This window comes from Chiloscyllium punctatum, chromosome 5 (assembly GCF_047496795.1).
Source record: "Chiloscyllium punctatum isolate Juve2018m chromosome 5, sChiPun1.3, whole genome shotgun sequence".
Classification (NCBI taxonomy): Eukaryota; Metazoa; Chordata; class Chondrichthyes; order Orectolobiformes; family Hemiscylliidae; genus Chiloscyllium; species Chiloscyllium punctatum.
In genome coordinates, this window is record NC_092743.1 from 55,053,147 (window position 1) to 55,073,269 (window position 20,123).

Below are 20,123 nucleotides of genomic sequence, written 5' to 3' on the forward strand. Positions count from 1 at the left end.
CAAACTGAAACTTTGCCAAAATATTGCTAAGATTCAACCATAGTTTTTCAAGTAATTCAAAGGAATCTAGAGACTTGAGTCATATGGAAACCATTTGTGATTGATGGCTCTGCGCTAGTTAAGTTATACAATGTCCGACCCAAAATCACATTGTTATTTAAATGCCATGTATCATGCTTCAAATTTACAGAACATTTGAACAAAAAGGGATAGAGAACTGTGTTAATAACATTTTTCTAATTCAAATACCCAATGCAGATAACAAAGACAACTCAGATAAACTCAAACGGGAGCCCATAGAATTCTCTAAGTGTCTGTTGTTGCTTGAACATATGGATTCAATCAAAATACAACCAGGGACCTAAAAATAGAGCCTGCAAACTGCTGAATAGTTGGCAAAGCATTTAGAGATGCATTCAGGATTCATCTGCTGTCAAATACACAACTTGCAAGTAATAAATGCCTCCCCATGATACCTATAACAAAGTGGTATATCAACATACGAAGAATAAATTTATAACTTAAAAATAAATGTGTGTTTGCGCAGAGAGATGGGTCTGACTCTTGGGGATTTCCTCTTCCACTACATTGTGGTGTCATTGTCAAGACGACTGTCTTCGTAACGTGGTTATTTCTGTCTCTGGGTTAGAGTGCCACATGAGACACTTCCTTGGAGTCTGTACCATTCTTTTCACTTCAGGGCTGCTGTGCACTGAGACCTGTTTCTTCTGGCTGGACTTGGTAGGGTCAGCCGTGGTTCAGTACCCAAGGCTGCTCCAGGATCCTGACCTTGATTGGTATGGGGAATTGTGGATGGAACTGGATCAATGATTGTTCCAGGGTGTGGATCAGGACTCAGGTTAAGTTCCACTTCCCCTAGATTCCCTACAAGCATGTGGTGTTGGTGCCATTGCTTTAGGCTCCATAGGCCTTTACCTGATAAATGTGGTACCACCCAGTTTTTTCTGTATCTAGCAAAATTCTGTTTACAGAATAGGACAAAATAGTAATTTATTGTCACTTGTATTTTTATAAATTAACATTACCGATTTAAAGTATTTAAGTCACCATACTCTGGTGACATTTTATTAACAGAAATTATGTACATAAAAATAAAGAAAAAATTAAGACAAAGTCCATTTTAGTTCAACTCAGTGCTCCAGGGCTCCTGAGGTCAAGGAAGCCCAGATCTATACTCTGGGTAAGGCCCCATTTAGTGAAAATGTGCTGAATTAACATGTCTGCTGCAATTTATTTTGGTTCAAGTGGGAAACTCCTTTAACCATTTGCTAAAAATGTCCACGATGACCAATATGTAATTATTTTCCCCTTTACAGTGTGGTAAGGAGGGAGGAAATCCATTTGGAGGTCAGTCTATGATCCTGCTATTGGTGTGGTATTGCCTTAACTCTCCTTTATTGTCATACATGTTTGGATTATTCCAGGTGCATATGATTTGATTCTTGACATGGTGTTTTATGCTTTTTTCCCTACTTCTGTCACCAACACTGTCCCTTAATGACCCTGAATGTAGTGGCTTCAATAAATCACTTGATTCCAGTCCTGGACCGGTGCTATGTACCTTTCATCCTTCATAATTAACTTGTCCTTCCACTTGCTTTACATGGCAGTGGTCATTCTCTCCTATACTTGCTCTAACTCAGCGTTGCTGCTCTGAGCCTAAACCAGACCTTTGACTTTGGTTTGGTTCACAACAACGTGTCTATTTGTTCTGGAATAATGGGTTGCCATATTTCTCCTTCTTGAGCACACTGCTTAGCAAATTCGTCTGGCCTTATGTTCCCAGTCAGGGAAGTTTGGTGATGGGCTCTAACTTTTCTGATGATGTATTCGCGGCCTTTGTCAGTTTTGAGAATGGATTTGAGCAGGGGTGCAGACAGTGATGTTCTTCCATCTGCTGAGATAAATCCTTTAGCTTCCCACAGTGGCAGGAAGTCAGTGAAACTGTTGCAGCCATACATTCTGTCTGAGTGTGTGTCTGCCACTGGGGGACATGTTAAGGATGGCTGACCACATAGGCTACAGCTGTTCATTCGGTAGCCTGAGCAGGCATTATGTTGGGGAGCTTCAGCACTAACACTATTAGGGGTTCTCCTCTGTGGTTCCCCAAATACACACACACAAGGATCCGTCGACAAATATTCTTCTGGGAATGGTCTCTCTTCTGTTCCCAGGTTCGCCTGGGTCTTGCCCTGTTTTATTTTGGCACAAATGGTCCCTTGGGGTTCTCCTCTGTCGCTCAAATTGCCAGCTGGGAAGGTGGGCCCTTTAGTATCTTTGACCACAATGTTGTAGCTCTATAACTTTAGGTTCCTATACACTATGTAGTTTCGGCTAACGACCTTGAATCTTGCTGTCCAGCAAAGGTTGAATGGGTGGTGTACTCTATCAGAATGGTGAGGGGCTTCAGGCCAATGACCAAGGCAAAACGTTGTACCACCCAGAACATGGCTAGCTTGTGCTTTACACATGTACAGAAACCCTGCTGTACGGGTAAAGAGTCCAGGACGCACAGGCTTCTGTTCCAAGTTTATTGTGCAGCAACAACCTCCAAGGTGAAGGGGATTCTGGGTCAGGTACCTGCAGCGTGGGGCCTGAGCTGGGGTCTGCATTAATTGAGCAACAACATCTGTGTGCTCTTCAGACCATTCCCTTTGCAACATTATTTTTAAGGAGGTCATAGAGTGAGGAAGCGTTAGTGGTGAAACTATTGATGTAATTCTGATCATATCCCACTGAGCCCAAAGAGGAGGGGCAAATGGGTGATGCACTTCCCTTCCATTCCCTTGCCTTCCCATGTTCTGATGAAGAGTCACTGGACCTGAAACATTAACTCTGCTTTCTCTCCATAGATGCTGCTGGATCTGCTGAGTTTTTCCAGCAATTTCTGAATTTGTCCCTTCTATTTTGTGGTTCTCCTGAGCCATCACAGTTTCAAAGTATGAGACCTGGGATCAACCTGTGCAACCTTGGGGGAAATGTTTAGTCCTGGGGTGGTGAGGAAGGTCAACAATTCTCTTAACAGTGTCAAATGTTTGGACCTTGTCTCTGTCTGCAGGAGGGATTATCAACGTTACTGTACCGAGCAGTACAGTCAGGAAAACCTCTCCAGCCTTTTAGCCAGCCACTGGTGAAATATTGACAGAGAATTGCAAACACCCTGGAGAAAGCAGGACCATGTGTGTTGCTGGCTCTGAAATGTGAAGGTGAATTTATATTGTCAGTGTCAGTGAAGGAGGATGGACCGAAATCCATTACTAGTGTCCAATACAGTGAATTATTTTGCTTGTGATTCAAAATCATCTTGACTTTGAGTGGTTGGTGCCATGTTTGGAGTGGTTTTATTTAGTTCCTTGTAATTGATGGTGAATTGCTAAGAGCCATCTGGTTTCTTAACCAACAATATTGGTGAGTTATTAGAAGATGCTACAGGTGTAGGACTCCTTACTTTAACAAGTTGCTAATGATCTTGGCCACCTTCCTCTCTGTCTGCTTAGGGAAGTGAATGCTCTTTGGGGATTTGTGTCTGGTCAGTCTAGTATTTTATCACTTTCTGTATGACCTTATCCAACCAGGTGGTACAAAGAGTTGGATGGTAGGGTTTCCCACATTACATCTGGCTGCATGATCTCCCCCACCAAATTAACTGCTGCTTGACTCTCTGTCCTTCCAACAAAGCATTGAATGGGGCTTCTCTGTTGCCATACCAGGGAGGTGTAAAGTGCATGTTCTCAGGCAATGTCTGGAAGTCAAGGTATCAGAAAGTCTGATTGAATCTTTTCCAATACACAGCCCTTGGGCTGCTGTAACTGATTGCCTGAATGTTTTTGACCTCTTTGACTTTGGTTTTCACTGTTCTCTGTAGCCAATAGCTGCTGTTTAATTTAGTTTGGCCAATTTTCCGTCAGGCCTGATTTCCCTAGCTGTGGGTCAATTTAGAATGTCCAGTTTTGGGCCCATGGTTGCTTGACCATATGTGTCCAGTTTTGGCCTGGACCTAATATTGGTCATTGTCTCTAACCTCGATGACTCAGGGCTTTTCACTACATGGCCTCAAGATGTCCAGATCCTTGGTTGATTTGGGGGCTTCGCCAGTCTCACGAACAACTGGCTCAACGATATCAACAATCTTAAGGGAAACTGCAGCCTTCGGGTCCATATTATACTCTATATGGCTTTACATCAGATACGGGAGAGGAGAGGGTTAACTGTAGAATGCAATACACGGTGTCCAGTATATAAAGGCCCAAAATAACTCGTCTGGACTTGACTGAGGAGCAATGCTACATGAATCTTTGTTTCATCAATCAGACATCTGCAAGTTTCTTCAATTGAACTATATTCTGTCTATAAGGCCAAGAGCCACACAGGGCTGAAGCAGAATTCTCTGTACTGAGAGTCATAGTGGTAACATGCCTTAACTTGTGTTTCAGTTATTCATCTAGCGTTTGTGTGATTCTAGCAGTTTCATTTTCATGGCAGGGTTATCAACTCAGTGAGAACCTCACCCTCTGGTGAATTGTCTCCTTTGTTATCCCTGACAATAATTATGCTATTGCTTATTCTGCAGCTCATCATACCCAGATCACCGAAGAGTGCCAATATTTGAGGAGCTGTCTTGGAGGGATAGAGTATTTAAGATGCATCCTCTTTTCCAAGGTGTCAATTTGTGATTCAGGCTCTTGCTACTAAAGCACTTCAAACAAGAAGAAAGGAATGCCAGTTACGGCGGAAGATAGAGCTGCACATTTCCAAATGATAATCTTTAAAAATATAGCTTGAGGTTATAGAATTGCCAAAGTGAGGAAAGATTATAAATAAGCTACAGTTATCCATTCTTGTCTACTTCTGTATTACTGATTCTGTCTTGGTCGCTGGCCAGATAATCAAGGAATCCTGCATTGCTTGAATGAGTCAAAAATGTTTGATAGCTTTCCCTGAATGTTGATTCTTTCCTTTTTATTCTGCACCAATTTTTTTTTATTAATTGTAGTATTTTGAAGGGGAAAATGTACATCAATATGACTATATTTTTGGACTATTATGCTCTTGTTTAAGTGTTGGGAAATTCAAATGGATCAGTAAATATTATCGAAATGTATTTGAGTAATAATAAAGGAATCCATTGACACTCCAATCACAAACAGAGAAGAGCAAACAAATTTAAGAGTCTGCTTGAAGTTTCAATGATTAAATTGATCTGCTTACCCACAGTCCCTTACTGCAAAGCACTTGGCTGTAAATTATTAGCTAAAGTTGCTACTTTACCATGAAAGGTAGTATCTCTACATAGCTGTCTTTTTGATAAACTACAAATTGATTACAAACAAACTTATTCAAATTATTTCTTTTCTCTGTTAAAATGTACTGGTGTTATAATTGGAACATTCCAAGGTCTTCAGTCTAATATAAATATTTCTATTCACACCAAATTACCATAAACTATTCATGACCTCTTTATCCTGGTTATCCAAACTGCTTTATTTAGCAAATATCAATGGCGCTTTTGAACTATGGTCTCAGGAAGAATGAATTACAGTATTTGTATAGTGCCGTACCAGATCCTCAGCATGACCGTAGTGTTTCACAGCTATGACTTCATTTTGAAGTGCAGTTGATTTAATGCTGGCAGTCTCAAGGTTGCAATGATATCAAATAATCTGGATTTGTTTAAAAGTTGATTATGAATTCTGTGTCGAAAGTGTGTTAATTACACATTTCTTCCTCAGAAATGACCAATATAGCTGTCTCTGATGAAGAAAGCACTACCTCTTTGTTAAATTCAAAGGATTTTATCTGAGGATATTTTCCAAATCCTTTGAATAATGATGTGGAGGCGGTGGTATTGGACTGGGGTGGACAAAGTCAAAAATCACACGACATAGGGTTATAGTCCAACAGGTTTATTTGAAACCACAAGCTTTCAAAGCCCCCACTCCTTCTTCAGGTAGCTAGTGAGAGAGAATACATTGGACACAGAATTTATACATGAAAGATCACAGGGTCATATAACTGATATGGATGTATTGAACAAATTTAGATTGCTGTTAAGTCTTTAATCAGCTACAATGGAGATGCAGGTTTGAATTGATTAATATGTATATCCCAGAATTTCTTTTAAGTCACTTGTTATGGACCAGGCCAGACCCTTCAAAACATTTCAACAAGGTAGCCCAGATGTTAACTTTGCTATTTGATTTAGAGTAATAGAGCCAGAGAGGTGTACAGCATTGAAACAAGCCCTTCAGTCCAACTGTACAGGATCCTGGTAAGATCATACCTGGAATATTGTGTGTAGTTATTATCTCCTTAACTGGGGAAGGCTGTTCTGTTTATGGAGAAAGAGCAATGAAATTTTACCAGACAGATTCCCGGGATGGCAGGATTGACATACAGAGTCATAGAGATGTACAGCATGGAAACATCGGTCCAATCCATTCATGCCAACCAGATATCTAAACCCAATCTAGTCCCACCCGCCATCACTTTGTCCATATCCCTCTAAACCTATTCTATTCATATATCCACCCAGATGCCTTTTAAATGTTGCAATTGTATTAGCCTCCACCACTTCCTCTGGCAGCTCATTCCACATACACACCTGCCTCTGTGTGAAAAAGTTGTCCCTTAGGTCTCTTTTATATCTTTCCCCTCTCACCCTAAACCACATAGACAATCAGTCTATGTGGCATTTTATAAATTCTTACTTTGGAAATAAAACCAGTCAGACTTCAAATTAAGACACTGACTCCTCCATCCCAGGGAAAAGACCTTGTCTATTTATCCTATCCACACCCCTCATGATTATATAAACCTCTATATAGTCACCCCTCCAGCCTTCGATGCTCCAGTGAAAACAGCCCTAGCTTATTCAACCTCTCCCTATAGCTCAAATCTTCCAACCCTGGCAACATCCTTGTAAATCTTTTCTGAACCCTTTCAAGTTTCACAACATCTTTCCGATTGGAAGGAGACCAGAATTGCACACAATTTTCTAAAAGTGGCCTAAACAAGGTTTTGTACAGCTGTAACATGACCTCCCAACTCCTGTACTCAATACTCTGACCAATAAAAAAAGCATACCAAATACCTTCTTCACTATCCTATCTAACTTTGATTCTACTTTCAAGGAGCTATGAACCTGCACTCCAAGGTCTCTTTGTTCAACAAAACTCCCTATGACCTTACCATTAAGTGTCTAATGTAAGATCTGCTAAGATTTGCTTTTCCAAAATGCAGCACTTTACATTTATTTAAATTAAACTCCATCTGCCACTCCTCAGCCCATTAATTCATCTAATCAAGATCCCATTGTAATCCGGGTAACCTTCTTCGCTGTCCACTACATCTCCAATTTTGGTGTCATCTGCAAACTTACTAACTATACCTCTTAAGCTCACATCCAAATCATTTATATAAATGATGAAAAGTAGTGGACCCAGCACCAATCCTTGCGGCACTCCACTGGTCACAGGCCTGCAGTCTGAAAAGCAACCCTCCACAACCACCCTCTGTCTTCTACCTTTGAGCTAGTTCTGTATCCAAGCGGCTAGCTCTCCCTGTATTCCATGAGACCTAACCTTTCTAACCGGTCTCCCATGGGGAACCTTGTCGAACGCCTTACTAAAGTCCATATAGATCATGTCTACCACTCTGCCATCATCAATCCTCTTTGTTACCTCTTCAAAAAATTAAATCAAGTTTGTGGGACATGGTTTCCCATGCAGAAAGCCATGTTGACTATTCCTAATCAATCCTTGCCTTTTCAAATACATGTACGTCCTGTCCGTCAGGATTCCCTCCAATAATTTGCCCATCACCGACGTCAAGCTCACTGGTCTATAGTTCCCTGGCTTGTCCTTACTACCTTTCTTAAACAGTGGCACAACGTTAGCCAACCTCCAGTCTTCCAGCACCTCACCTGTGACTATCAATGATACAAATATCTTAGCAAGGGGCCCAGCAATCACTTCCCTAGCTTCCTAGAGAGTTTGAGGGTACACCTGATCAGGTCATGGGGATTTATCCACTTTCATGTGTTACAAGACATCCAGCACTTCCACCTCTGTAATATGGACATTTTTCAAGATGTCACTATCTATTTCCCTACATTCTATATCTTCCATGTCCTTTTCTACAGTAAACACTGATGCAAAATATTCGTTTAGTATCTCGCCCATCTCCTGTGACTCCACACAAAGGCCACCTTATTGATCTTTGAGGGAATCTATTACCTCCCTAGTTACCTTTTTGTTCTTAAGTAAGTATACAGTGGGTATTTCAGGAGAGAATCAATTGGTCAAACCACTTTGTTTTAAACAAAACAGAAGTTATTTACAAGATTACTGAATGAAATACAAAGAACAAGCAACAGAATACCGAATAATGTATTCTATCCAAAAGCCCAATAGACTACCCGGACTTAATGAAGCTGTTCCAAAATACTTGCAACAGTCTCCATAAACACTCCTTGGCACAAAAGAAAAAATCAAACAAGTTCCTACAGGAGAGAAGTCAGGGAGAGAGAGGGTCGACCAGCCTTTCTTCACACACATTCAGTTGCATTCAATCCAGACCAGAGAATAGCTGAGCTGGGAGAACTGGCAACTACACTTTCATTATGCAAGGTTTTCTTTTAAACTTGAAAGCCCTCTGCCTGAGGCAGTATTTGTTAGTTATTAACAAATTGGCCCTAAAATCCATCCAAACTCTCACTTTTCCGAACCAATTTTGTTTGCAACCTGTCTGAAAAAAAAGGACAACATTACTTTATGTAAGGAGCAGTTTCATCACACACTGCCCCACAAAAATGTACAGTTTTATCAGTATAAAAGAAGTGACAGCTTGAGTCAGACAATGCATTTCAGGTACATGGCCTTGTTTAGAGTCGGTATCTTAAGTTGAAGTCTGACTGGTTTTATTTCCAAAGTAAGAATTTATAAAATGTCACATAGACTGATTGCCTACAGATTGTGTGCTTTGGGAACAAAATAGTATGGATCTGCAAATAAAAATCTACAAATGCAAATTCACCCCACAGATTTATATGTGTGTATGTGAATGAGAGTGTGTGTGAGTGTGAGGGAGTATAAGAGTATGAGAGAGTTTGCTTGTAAGTGTCTGTGTGTGTGAGAGTGTATGTCTTCATGTGTGTGCGCTTGAGAGATTGTGCACGAGTGACAGGGAATATATGCCTGTGAAAGAGTGTGCATGCAAGTGTGTGCATTTGTGTGTGTGTGAGTGAGTCTGTGTGTTTGTGAGAGACAGTATGTGCATGAAACAGGGTCTGTGCAAGTGTGTGAGTTGTTTGTGTGTGAGAGTGTGTGTATATGTGTGCGTGTGTGTGAGTGTATAGTATGGTGGGGTCACCTGTAATCTGACACAAACTCAAGATGCAGGTTGAGGCCGTCCTCATGGGTACTGAACTTGGCTATCAACGTCTGCCTGGCGACTCTGCATTGTTGTGTATCCTGAAGTCCACCTTGGAGGATGGCCACCCGAAGATCTGAGGCTAAATGTCCTTGACAGCTGAAGTGTTTCCCCAATGGGAGGGAACATCCCTGCCTGGCGATTGTTGTGCGGTGTCCATTCATCCATTCTCATAACACCTGTATAGTTTTGCCAATATACCATGCCTCGGGGTATCCTTGCCTGCAGTGTATGAGAGAGACAACATTGGCCGAATCACATGAGAATCAGCTGTGCATGTGATGGGTGGTGTCCCCACATGCAATAGTAGTATCCATGTCAATGCTCTGACATGTCTTGCAGTGGTTGCCATGACGGGGTTGTACGGTGTTATGGTCAGTGTTATCCTGAAGGCTAGGTAGTTTCCTGTGAACAATGGTCTGTTTAATGTTTGGTGATAGTTTGAATGCAAGAAGTGGAGGCCAAGGCAAGGTCTTGGCGAGGTGCTCGTCATCATCGATAATGTGTTGCAGACTGCGAAGAACATGGCGTAGTTTCTCCGCTCCCAATGTATTCTCTCCCAGTAGCTAGCTGAAGAAGGGGCAGGGCTCCAAAGGTTTGTGGTTTCAAATGAACCTGTTGGCCTATAACTTAGTGTCATGTGATTGTTTGACTTTTAATAATGAGTATAAACTTTCGTCATGCATGACTTGCGCAGCATATCCCATTATAAAAGATGGAGGTTTTCATTTAGATTCCCTACAGTGTGGAAACAGGCCCTTTGGCCCAACCAGTCCATATCAACCCTCTGAAGAGTAACCCACCCAGACCCATTTCCGTCTGACTAAAGCGCCTAATATGACCAATTTAGCATGGCCAAATGATCTAACCTGCACATCTTTGGACTGTGGGTGGAAACCGGAGCACCCGGAGAAAACCCATGCAGACACAGGGAGAATGTGCAAACTCCATACAGACAGTCGCCTGAGGCCAGAATCGAACCTGGGAGCCCAGTGCTATGAGGCAGCAGTGCTAACCACTGAGCCACCGTGCCTCCCCAATCTAAGATTATTTACTGTATGACATCTCCATGACACTGGATTCCCTTGGCTATAAATTCTGTGAGGCAAAAGTGAGGATTGCAGATGCTGGAAATCAGAGTCTAGATTAGAGTGGTGCTGGAAAAGCACAGCCGGTCAGGCAGCATCCGAGGAGCAGGACCCGGATGCTGCCTGACCGGCTGTGCTTTTCCAGCACCACTCTAATCTAGACTCTAATCTATAAATTCTGTGAGCATGATCTTAATCTCCACAACCACCTGATGAAGGAGTAGCGCTCCGAAAGCTAGTGCTTCCAAATAAACCTGTTGGACTATAGTCTGGTGTTGTGTGATTTTTAACTTTCATCATGCAGTATAACTTCATTCCCTTATCTTGCAGGAACCTGCTCTAACTTTTGCAGCCATTAGTTCTTTTCGGTACATTGGGAATCTTAAAGAAGTATAAAGTTAACCATACTGACTGAATTGTACTTGAGATGTAACAAATCTGTGTAATTGAAGTAGATTAATACAAACTTTGTGACAAACCTGTGTAATTAGAGTCATAGAGTCATAGAGATGTACAGCATGGAAACAAACCCTTCGGTCCAACCTGTTCATGCCGACGAGATATCCCAACCCAATCTAGTCCCACCTGCCAGCACCCGGCCCATATCCCTCCAAACCCTTCCTATTCATATACCTATCCAAATGCCTCTTAAATGTTGCAATTGTACCAGCCTCCACCACTTTCTCTGGCAGCTCATTGCATACACATACTCTGTGTGTAAAAGTTGCCCCTTAGGTCTGTTTTATATCTTTCCCCTCTCACCCTAAACCTATGCCCTCTAGTTCTGGACTTCTCCACTCCAGGGAAAAGACTGCCTATTTATCCTATCCATGCCCCTCATAATTTTTTAAACCTCTATAAGGTCACCCCTCAGCCTCCAACCCTCCAGGGAAAACAGCCCCAGCCTGTTCAGCCCCTTGAAGCAGATATAATACAAACTCTATTTCCAATTTTGTGAGAAGATTGGATAAGACATCTCAGAGATGACAACCAGACTATTCCAGCCTCTAGCCATCATGGTAGCCCACAACCCTACCACTGCACTGAAACAGCTCCTGATGAATTTAAAGGACGTCGTACCAACAGCCAGCAGAACGAACGTCATATACAAAATACCCTGCAAAGACTGCAACAAACATTACATTGGACAGATGGGCAGGAAACTAGCCACCAGGAAACATGACCACCAACTAGCCCCCAAAAGACATGACCAACTATCACTTGTACGCATACACAAAGACGAAGAGGAGGAGCACTAGTTCAAGGGGGACAATGCATCCATCCTGGGACGGGCTAAACAAAGACACCCATGGGAATTCCTAGAGGCCTGGCCTTCAAACTGGGACTTCATTAACAAACATATCGATTTCGACCCCATTTACCAACCTCTCAGAAAAAGGACTGGAAGTGGTATCATCCACCACAACAGACATAAATAGCAAGTGGGAAAGAACACCAAGGCTTCAATGGAGGCACACTGATGATGTTACCTTTCATGGTGATCAAATGTCTGAGAACAAATCTAACAGGTCATCCAGCAATTTTATAACCTGTCAAACTCTGTTCTACTAGGAGAAAGTGAGGACTGCAGATGCTGGAAATCAGAGTTGAGAGTGTGGTGCTGGAAAAGCACAGCAGGTCAGGCGCATCTGATGAGCAGGAGAGTCAACATTTCAGGTAACCCATGCCCAAAATGTCAATTCTCCTGCTCCTCGGATGCTGCCTGACCTGCTGTGCTTTTCCAGCACCACACTCTCAACTCTGTTCCACCTCAATTCTTGTTTTGTATTACTACTGCACAGCATATGGGCCTAAACCTCATGATATACATGGTCTTTACTGTTTCCGAATACAGCAAATATCAATTATGTGGACCTGGATTTTTTTTTAAGATTAGATTACTTACAGTGTGGAAACAGGCCCTTTGGCCCAACAAGTCCACACCGATCCTCCGAAGAGCAACCCAGCCAGACCCATTCCGCTACATTTACCCCTTCGCCTAACACTACGGGCAATTTAGCACGGCCAATTCACCTAACCTGCACATTTTTGGACTGTGGGAGGAAACCGGAACAAACCCGCACAGACACAGGGAGAATGTGCAAACTCCACACAGCCAGTTGCCTGAGGCGGGAATTGAACCCAGGTCTCTGGCGCTGTGAGGCAGCAGTGCTAACCGCTGTGCCACCATGCCACCCAGTGCTGGCAGGCAAGTATTTTTGAATGCATTGTTTATGAGGGAAGGTATATAATCCCGCACTGTTCACTGTCCTGAGCTTCCTACTGCTGTAGATTAGCTATTTCCTCATCACAAATTCTAAATATCCTGCTTCAGGTAGAGCATGACACTCAGGTTTCTTCACAAAATGATACAAAAATAATATTCAGTTCTAATATTGAACATAGTGAGAATCATACTGCATTGCCAGGTGGCAATAGTGCTAAAAAACATCAAACAATAGCAATCAACCTTACTGCGCACTAACATCTGCAATTTTGTTAGGGTTATTGTGCATTCAATGTGTAAATGTGCATGAATGTGTATGTGCAACACTTGTGGTATTGTAGACCAGCACAATAGCTATCATTAAGACATCAAAAAACATGCCCTTAAAACCTAAGAGAAGGCACTACTTGAGGTCAGCATCAAAGTGCAATGGGCTAACCAGTCTACAATGAGGACCCTTGTCAAACTCTTGCTGAAGTCCATGTAGACAACATCCATTGCTCTGCCTTCATCAACCTTCTTTGTCAACTCTTCAAAAACACCCAATCAAGTTAGTAAGGCACGGTTTCCCAGACACAAAGCCATGTCGACTATCCCTAATCAGTTCTACCTTTCCAAAAACATATAAATCCACTCCCTCAGAATCCCCTTCAACAACTTACCCACCACTGACTCCCAGTCAGGCTCACCAGTCTATAGTCCCATGCTTTTTCTTGCCACTTTTCTTAAATAAGGGTATGACATTATCCACTCTCCAGTCTTCTGGCACCTCACCTGCGGCTACTGATGATACAAATATCTCAGCAAAGGACCCAGCAATCACTTCCCTAGCTTCCCTCTGAATTCTAGGGTATACTTGATCAGACCTTGTGGTTTTACCCATTTTTATATATTTTAAGACATCCAGTACCTCCTCTTCTGTAGTATAGATACCTTTCAAGATATCACAATTTATTTCTCCAAGTTTTCTACCTTCCATATTCTTCTCCACAGTGAATACTGATGCAAAATACTCATTTAGTGTCTTACCCGTCTCCTACGGTTACACACATAGGTGGGCGTGTTGAATTTTAAAGGGCACTATTGTCTCCCTAGTTACTCTTTCATCCTGAATGTATTAGTATTTTTCTTTGGATTCCGCTTAACCTTATTTGCCAAAGCTATCTCATGTCCCCTTTTTGCTCTCCTGATTTCCCTCTTAAGTATACTCCTACTGCCCTTAAATTCGAGGGATTCACTTGATCCCAACTACACATTCTTACTCATATGCCTCCTTCTAGTTGATGACAGGTAGTCTGTCCAGTTTTATTCTCCTTTTTCTTTATAGAGAAAATACAACTCAGTGGCTTGTTTATCCATTTCAGAAGGCAGTTAAGAGTCAACCACACAGCTGTGGGTCTGCAGTTAAATGTAGGTCAGACCAGGCAGAGATGGCAGTTTCATTCTCAATTATGAATCTTAGGGAATTTTGAATTCCTTATTGGATGTTTTGGCGACTCTTCTGTATTGATGACCATTAGTTATGATTTTGTTCACAGGAGAAAGTTTCTGTACATGAAATCATCAAAAACCTTTCTAAATTTAACAATGTCTATCAAGTCATCCCATAACCTTATTTCTTCAAATGAGGTCCAGCCTGTCAACCCTTTCTTGATATATTTACTGTAACATTTCTGACATCATCTTTGTCAACTTTCTCTGCACTATTTCCAGTGATTCCAGATTTTCATTATCATGTGATGGCTGGATATGTACACAGTCATCCACTCAAGGTTCAATCAAAATTTTGATTAACTTGCCTATTTACCAATTCTCTAACTTGATCTTATATTATAAATTATAAATTCTATTTTGGTTCTGAAGTCCAAATTATCATTATAAATTGGGAACAGCATTGATCCCAGCACAGATCCCTGAGGAACAAAATGATCCACGCTCTGATTACTAACTACCTTTTATTCCCACTTTCTGCCTTGAGGTTAGGCAGAAAACCATTCTCTCAGTGTCCACCAACACTCCATTCTCTGACCCTGTTCATTAGTCTATTACATGGCATCGCATAAAAGGTCTTTTGAAAATGCAAATAAATTATATATATTGCATCACCATTGACTACTCTCTTTGCCATCTCTTCAAAACATTCAATAACTTTGGTCAAGCCTTAATTATTTGACACTTTTAAAATTATATTTTTAATATGCTGCACTCAGTTCACATCATTATATATCACATCCACCTTATTTAATTGTATGCAAATGATAGACATTAATGTGTTCTCCTATAAGAGATTGAACTTGAAGTCGGTGGGTCAACAGATGACTTTCCCTACTATGTGCTTCGAAATACTTATAAAAGTGTGTAAAGATTAGCTTGAGTTGTATGATTCATCACTTGGCTTTCTGGAATATAACACGCAGGACTTTCCAATATGCTAATGAGGTACTTTTGAAATGTAGTCACTAAAGTAGCAAAAGTGGCAGAGAATTTTCAAATTTCCCCATCAACTCTGGGATGCCCACTTTGCCAGCTAGAACTTCCAGTTGGGACAGAGACAGGGCATTGATTCATAATACATCAATACATTGACCTTAATTAACTTGATTCATAGATATTTGATGACTGACCACTTGCCATCAGGTAGCTGATTTGACCCTGAATAACTTAGAGTCAGGACTGCTGTGGGGAGCTGTTATAATGACCAGTGATACTCCCGTTGAGAGCCCATCCCGTTTTTGATCTAGACCCTGATCTTGATTGAAAATACAGCCCTGTTTAAAGTGATAACAGTTGAATTTGTTTTTTAGAATATTCCAAATTTCATATTATCTTAAGTATCAAACCACAAGGGAAGGTGCGGGAGGTCATTTTTAACTTTGTTGAGCAACTGAAGCATTCAGGTTGACCACCTGGTATATACACTGCCCAACCTTATTTTACAGCTTCCCAGACAGAGAAGGATGTAATCAACCCCAAGGGCTTTGACTTTCCATCTATCACATTGGGAACAAAAGCTACCTTTCAGGAATGCACCCTCCCCAGTATTAGCATAGCTCAAAAACAAGTTTCAAAGTCACACCTGAAAGAAAAAGTTTTTGTTTAATTATATGTCTTGCAGGATGTCTGTTATCCCAGTACAGAGAGAAATTAAGCATTCCCAAAACAGTTCATTCAATAAAGTTGGAGATTTTGGGAGTGATTTTTGTTTTCTAGTGTGGGTTAAGATGAGCAATGCATTTTCCCAACCAGGGATCCTAATCACAAGCATGGTCAGGTCCTATTGAAATTGAATTGGCTTGCTGCCTCTTCTAACCACATCACTTTAAGGGTTTTTAACCAATTGGTTAAGTGAAACAATGTGGGACAGCACTACATAAAGGTACAAGCACAAATTGGTGCGGAATCTCAACAATCTAACCGTAGTCTGTCTGCAAAGATGCTGCCAGACCTATTGAGTTTCTTGAGCAATTTTGTTTTGTTTGGATCAGTTCTCCAATATCCTGCAGTTCTTTGTCTGATTTTACAGCATAAATTCAGCGTGCCGGTGTACTTTTCAATGACAGTTAACTTAGAGCCAGTTATGCAAACTGCAGATGGTGTGATCTCATCCAGTTTCTGCTTATTCTCCAATCTATCTGTGGAGATACAGAAAAAGTGGCAGAAGAAAACTTGAATGGGAGCAAAATACTATAGGTGCTGGAAATCTGAAACAAACAATGCTACTTACAGCATATTTCCTTTACACTGGTGAGATCAAATGCAGACTGGGTGACCTCTTTGCGGAGCACCTCCACTCTGTCTATAGGAATGACTCTGATCTCCCAGTCATTTGGTAATTCAAAAAGCTCCCTAGCCCTGATGCAAATATTTCTGTCCTGGGCTTGCTGCAATGTTCCAACAAAACACAAGTCCAAAAATCGTCTTATTTTCTGCTGAGGCACTTTACAGTTTCAAATTTTCAATATTGAATTCCATAACTTCAGAAACTGCTCATGTTATGTCTAGTTTCCATTTTTCTCACAATATCTTCCCCTCCCTGAACGTACACCCCACCAACTCCCCCATCCGTGCGGAGCCTTATCTTGTCTGTGTCTTGTTTACTTTTCTCTTAGTGGACAGGAGCCATTCCATCCCTTTTACAACCTTAAATTACACCTATTGTACATCACTTTTTCTCTTTCCCTACCTTATCGACACTTTTGTCTTATGCACTGAGCTCCTGCCACTACCTGCTCCCTTGCTCCTCATTGACCTCTGTCAAAAGTATACTAACCAAAGTTTCAACATTTTTCAATACTGAAGAAGAGACATAGCAATTCAAAATGTGAACTTTGTCTCTTTCTCCACAGCTGGAGCTGATGAGTTTCTCAAACATTCTCTGCTTTTGCAGCAGGAGGAAGCTCTTTTTCTTTGAAGACACGAGATGCTGAGACAAGTGAGCTAGTATCAATGTATACAGTTGGCTGAACTAGCCAATGTCATTAGCATTGTTTACAGAATCCCTTAGACTAATGTCTTACCTTTAAGGCCCGGAACCACTGGAGATGCATAGTTCCGGAGTCCTACATTTTTAACATTAATGCTTTTTGTCACTACCAATTGGGCTGCCTACTATTGTCTTGCATTAATGGAGGAGCCACTTGCAGTATACTTTCATAAAGCATTGACAGATCAGCTAAATGGAAAGGACAGTTAGTCCTGTCTTTCAGAAGTCTCTGGCACTGGTGATGGTCTCTCTCAAGAATGCTTGTGCTTGGGCTAGTAAGGATGGCACTAAGGTTCACCATCTCTACCTTGGATACATTGCAAGACTAATTGGTGAAAGCTTCAATAAAGTTGGCCAACAGAATACAATATATTAACATTACCCAGCTTAGCAGCTTGACTGAATTCTAGCTAATAACTCCCTCAATCCTTGCACAACTGGCACGAGGAAATTATTTGGGTTGGACTATTCCTGCAACCATTGAGTTATTGCAGATTGCAGATCCTTTTATAGCCAAGTTCCTCAAATGTTACCAACCATCAGCTTCTCAAAGCTCTTCACTTGGTCTTAGCACATTTCCATCTCCCATGGAGTAGCCCTTTAAAAATTATTATTTCAGCTGAAGAAAGCTTGGAACTAATATCAGGTTTGTTGACATGAGTGTAAGTTGGAAAAGTAATACATGTTTTAGCTCTATCACTGGAACAGAGAATGCTCCTGTTGGTGTAGGTGACTCTGCAATGTAAGTCGACAAAAGTCAAAGTCTTAGAGAGAATTGTTAGGGATAGGATTTATGAACATCTGGATAGGAATAATGTGATCAAGGATACTCAGTATGGTTTTGTGAAGGTAAAAACAATGACTGCAGATGCTGAAAACCAAATACTGGATTAGTGGTGCTGGAAGAGCACAGCAGTTCAGGCAGCATCCAACGAGCATTCCTGATGAAGGGCTTTTGCCCGAAACGTTGATTTCGCTGCTCGTTGGATGCTGCCTGAACTGCCATGGTTTTGTGAAGGGCAGGTCGTGCCTCACAAACCTTATTGACTTCTTTGAGAAGGTGACCAAGGAAGTGGATGAGGGTAAAGCAGTAGATGTGGTGTATATGGATTTTAGCATGGCGTTCGATAAGGTACCCCATGGCAGGCTAATGCGAAAACTATGGAGGTATGGCATTGAGGGTGCATTAGAGGTTTGGATTAGGAATTGGCTGGCTGGAAGGAGACAGAGGGTAGTAGTTGATGGTATAGGTTCATCTTGGAGTGCAGTTACTAGCGGTGTTCTACAAGGATCTGTTTTGGGACCATTGCTGTTTGTCATTTTTATAAATGACCTGAAGGAGGGGCTTGAAGGCTGGGTGAGCAAGTTTGCGGATGACACGAAAGTCGGTGGAGTTGTGGACAGCGAAGAAGGATGTGGCAGGTTACAGCGGGATATAGATAAGTTGCAGAGCTGGACAGAAAGGTGGCAAATGGAATTCAATGTAGCTAAGTGTGAAGTCATTCACTTTGGTAGGAGTAACAAGAAGATGGATTACTGGGCTAATGGTAGACTACTTGGTAGTGTGGATGAGCAGAGGGATCTTGGTGTCCATGTACACAGATCTTTGAAAGTTGCCATCCAGGTAAATAGTGCTGTGAGGAAGGCATATGGTGTACTGGGCTTTATTGGTAGAGGAATTGAGTTCCGGAGTCCTGAGGTCATGTTGCAGTTGTATAAGACTCTGGTGCGGCCTCATCTGTTTTATTGTGTGCAGTTTTGGATGCCATACTATAGGAAGGATGTGGAGGCATTGGAACGAGTGCAGAGGAGGTTTACCAGGGTGTTGCCTAGCATGGTAGGAAGATCGTATGAGGAACGGCTGAGGCACTTGGGGCTTTTCTCATTGGAGAAAAGAAGGTTTAGGGGAGATTTGATAGACGTGTACAAGATGATTAGGGGTTTAGATAGGGTTGACAGTGAGAATCTTTTTCCGCTAATGAAGTCAGTTGTTACTAGGGGACACAGCTTTAAATTAAGGGGTGGTAGGTATAGGACAGATGTTAGGGGTAGATTTTTTACTCAGCGGGTTGTGAGTTCATGGAATGCCCTGCCAGTAGCAGTGGTGGACTCTCCCTCTTTATGGTCATTTAAGCGGGCATTGGACAAGCATATGGAGGTTATTGGGCTAGTGTAGGTTAGGTAGGCTTCGGTCGGCGCAACATTGAGGGCCGAAGGGCCTGTACTGCGCTGTATTTTCCTATGTTCTATGTTCTATGTAAAACTATCATATTGGACACATATGGTTTATTCCAATGGGAAGGACTGGGACAGATGCCAAACATGATTGTTCATGCAAAAGAGCCAAGAATAATCAGATCTTCAGCCAGTTGAAGATCTCTGTCTACAACAATGTGTTGAGACCCTCTCACCACCTCACCATTCCTAATGTCATTAACTACATCTCTCATCCAGTGGAAGCTCCATGTGTTGTCGAACAAGCTTATGCAACATCAGTCAACCACTAAAGCACATGGAGTGCTTGGCAAGTTATATTGCAAATAACCTGAGACCTATCCAGGCAATAAAATTATTGCTTGAGGATAGGCTGGTCTGCTGGATGAGATTTGGAGATGCCGGTGTTGGACTGGGGTGTACAATGTTAAAAATCACACAACACCAGGTTATAATCCAACATGTTTAATTGGAAGCACACTAGCTTTCGGAGCGTCGCTCCTTCATCAGGTCACTACCACCTGATGAAGGAGCGTTGCTCTGAAAGCTAGTGTGCTTCCAATTAAACTTGTTGGACTATAAATTGGTGTTGTGTGATTTTTAACTCTGCTAGATGAGAGCATCATTTGTTTCAGCTAGTAGCATGCTCATATCTGACTTA

The 20,123-nt window shown here is 41.7% G+C and overlaps 2 protein-coding genes across 2 annotated transcripts in view; both read left to right on the plus strand.

Moving 5' to 3' along the window:
* Positions 1-10,983, plus strand: part of snx16 (sorting nexin 16) — a 386,689-nt gene extending 375,706 nt beyond the window's left edge. The window contains exon 9 of the transcript XR_011960650.1: positions 4,592-10,983. The gene's annotated coding sequence lies outside the window, so the exon portion shown is untranslated. The remainder of the gene's footprint in view (positions 1-4,591) is intronic.
* akap7 (A kinase (PRKA) anchor protein 7) overlaps positions 1-20,123 on the plus strand; it is a gene marked incomplete at its 5' end in the record, with an annotated part of 130,366 nt that overhangs the window by 17,247 nt on the left and 92,996 nt on the right. The window lies entirely within an intron of this gene.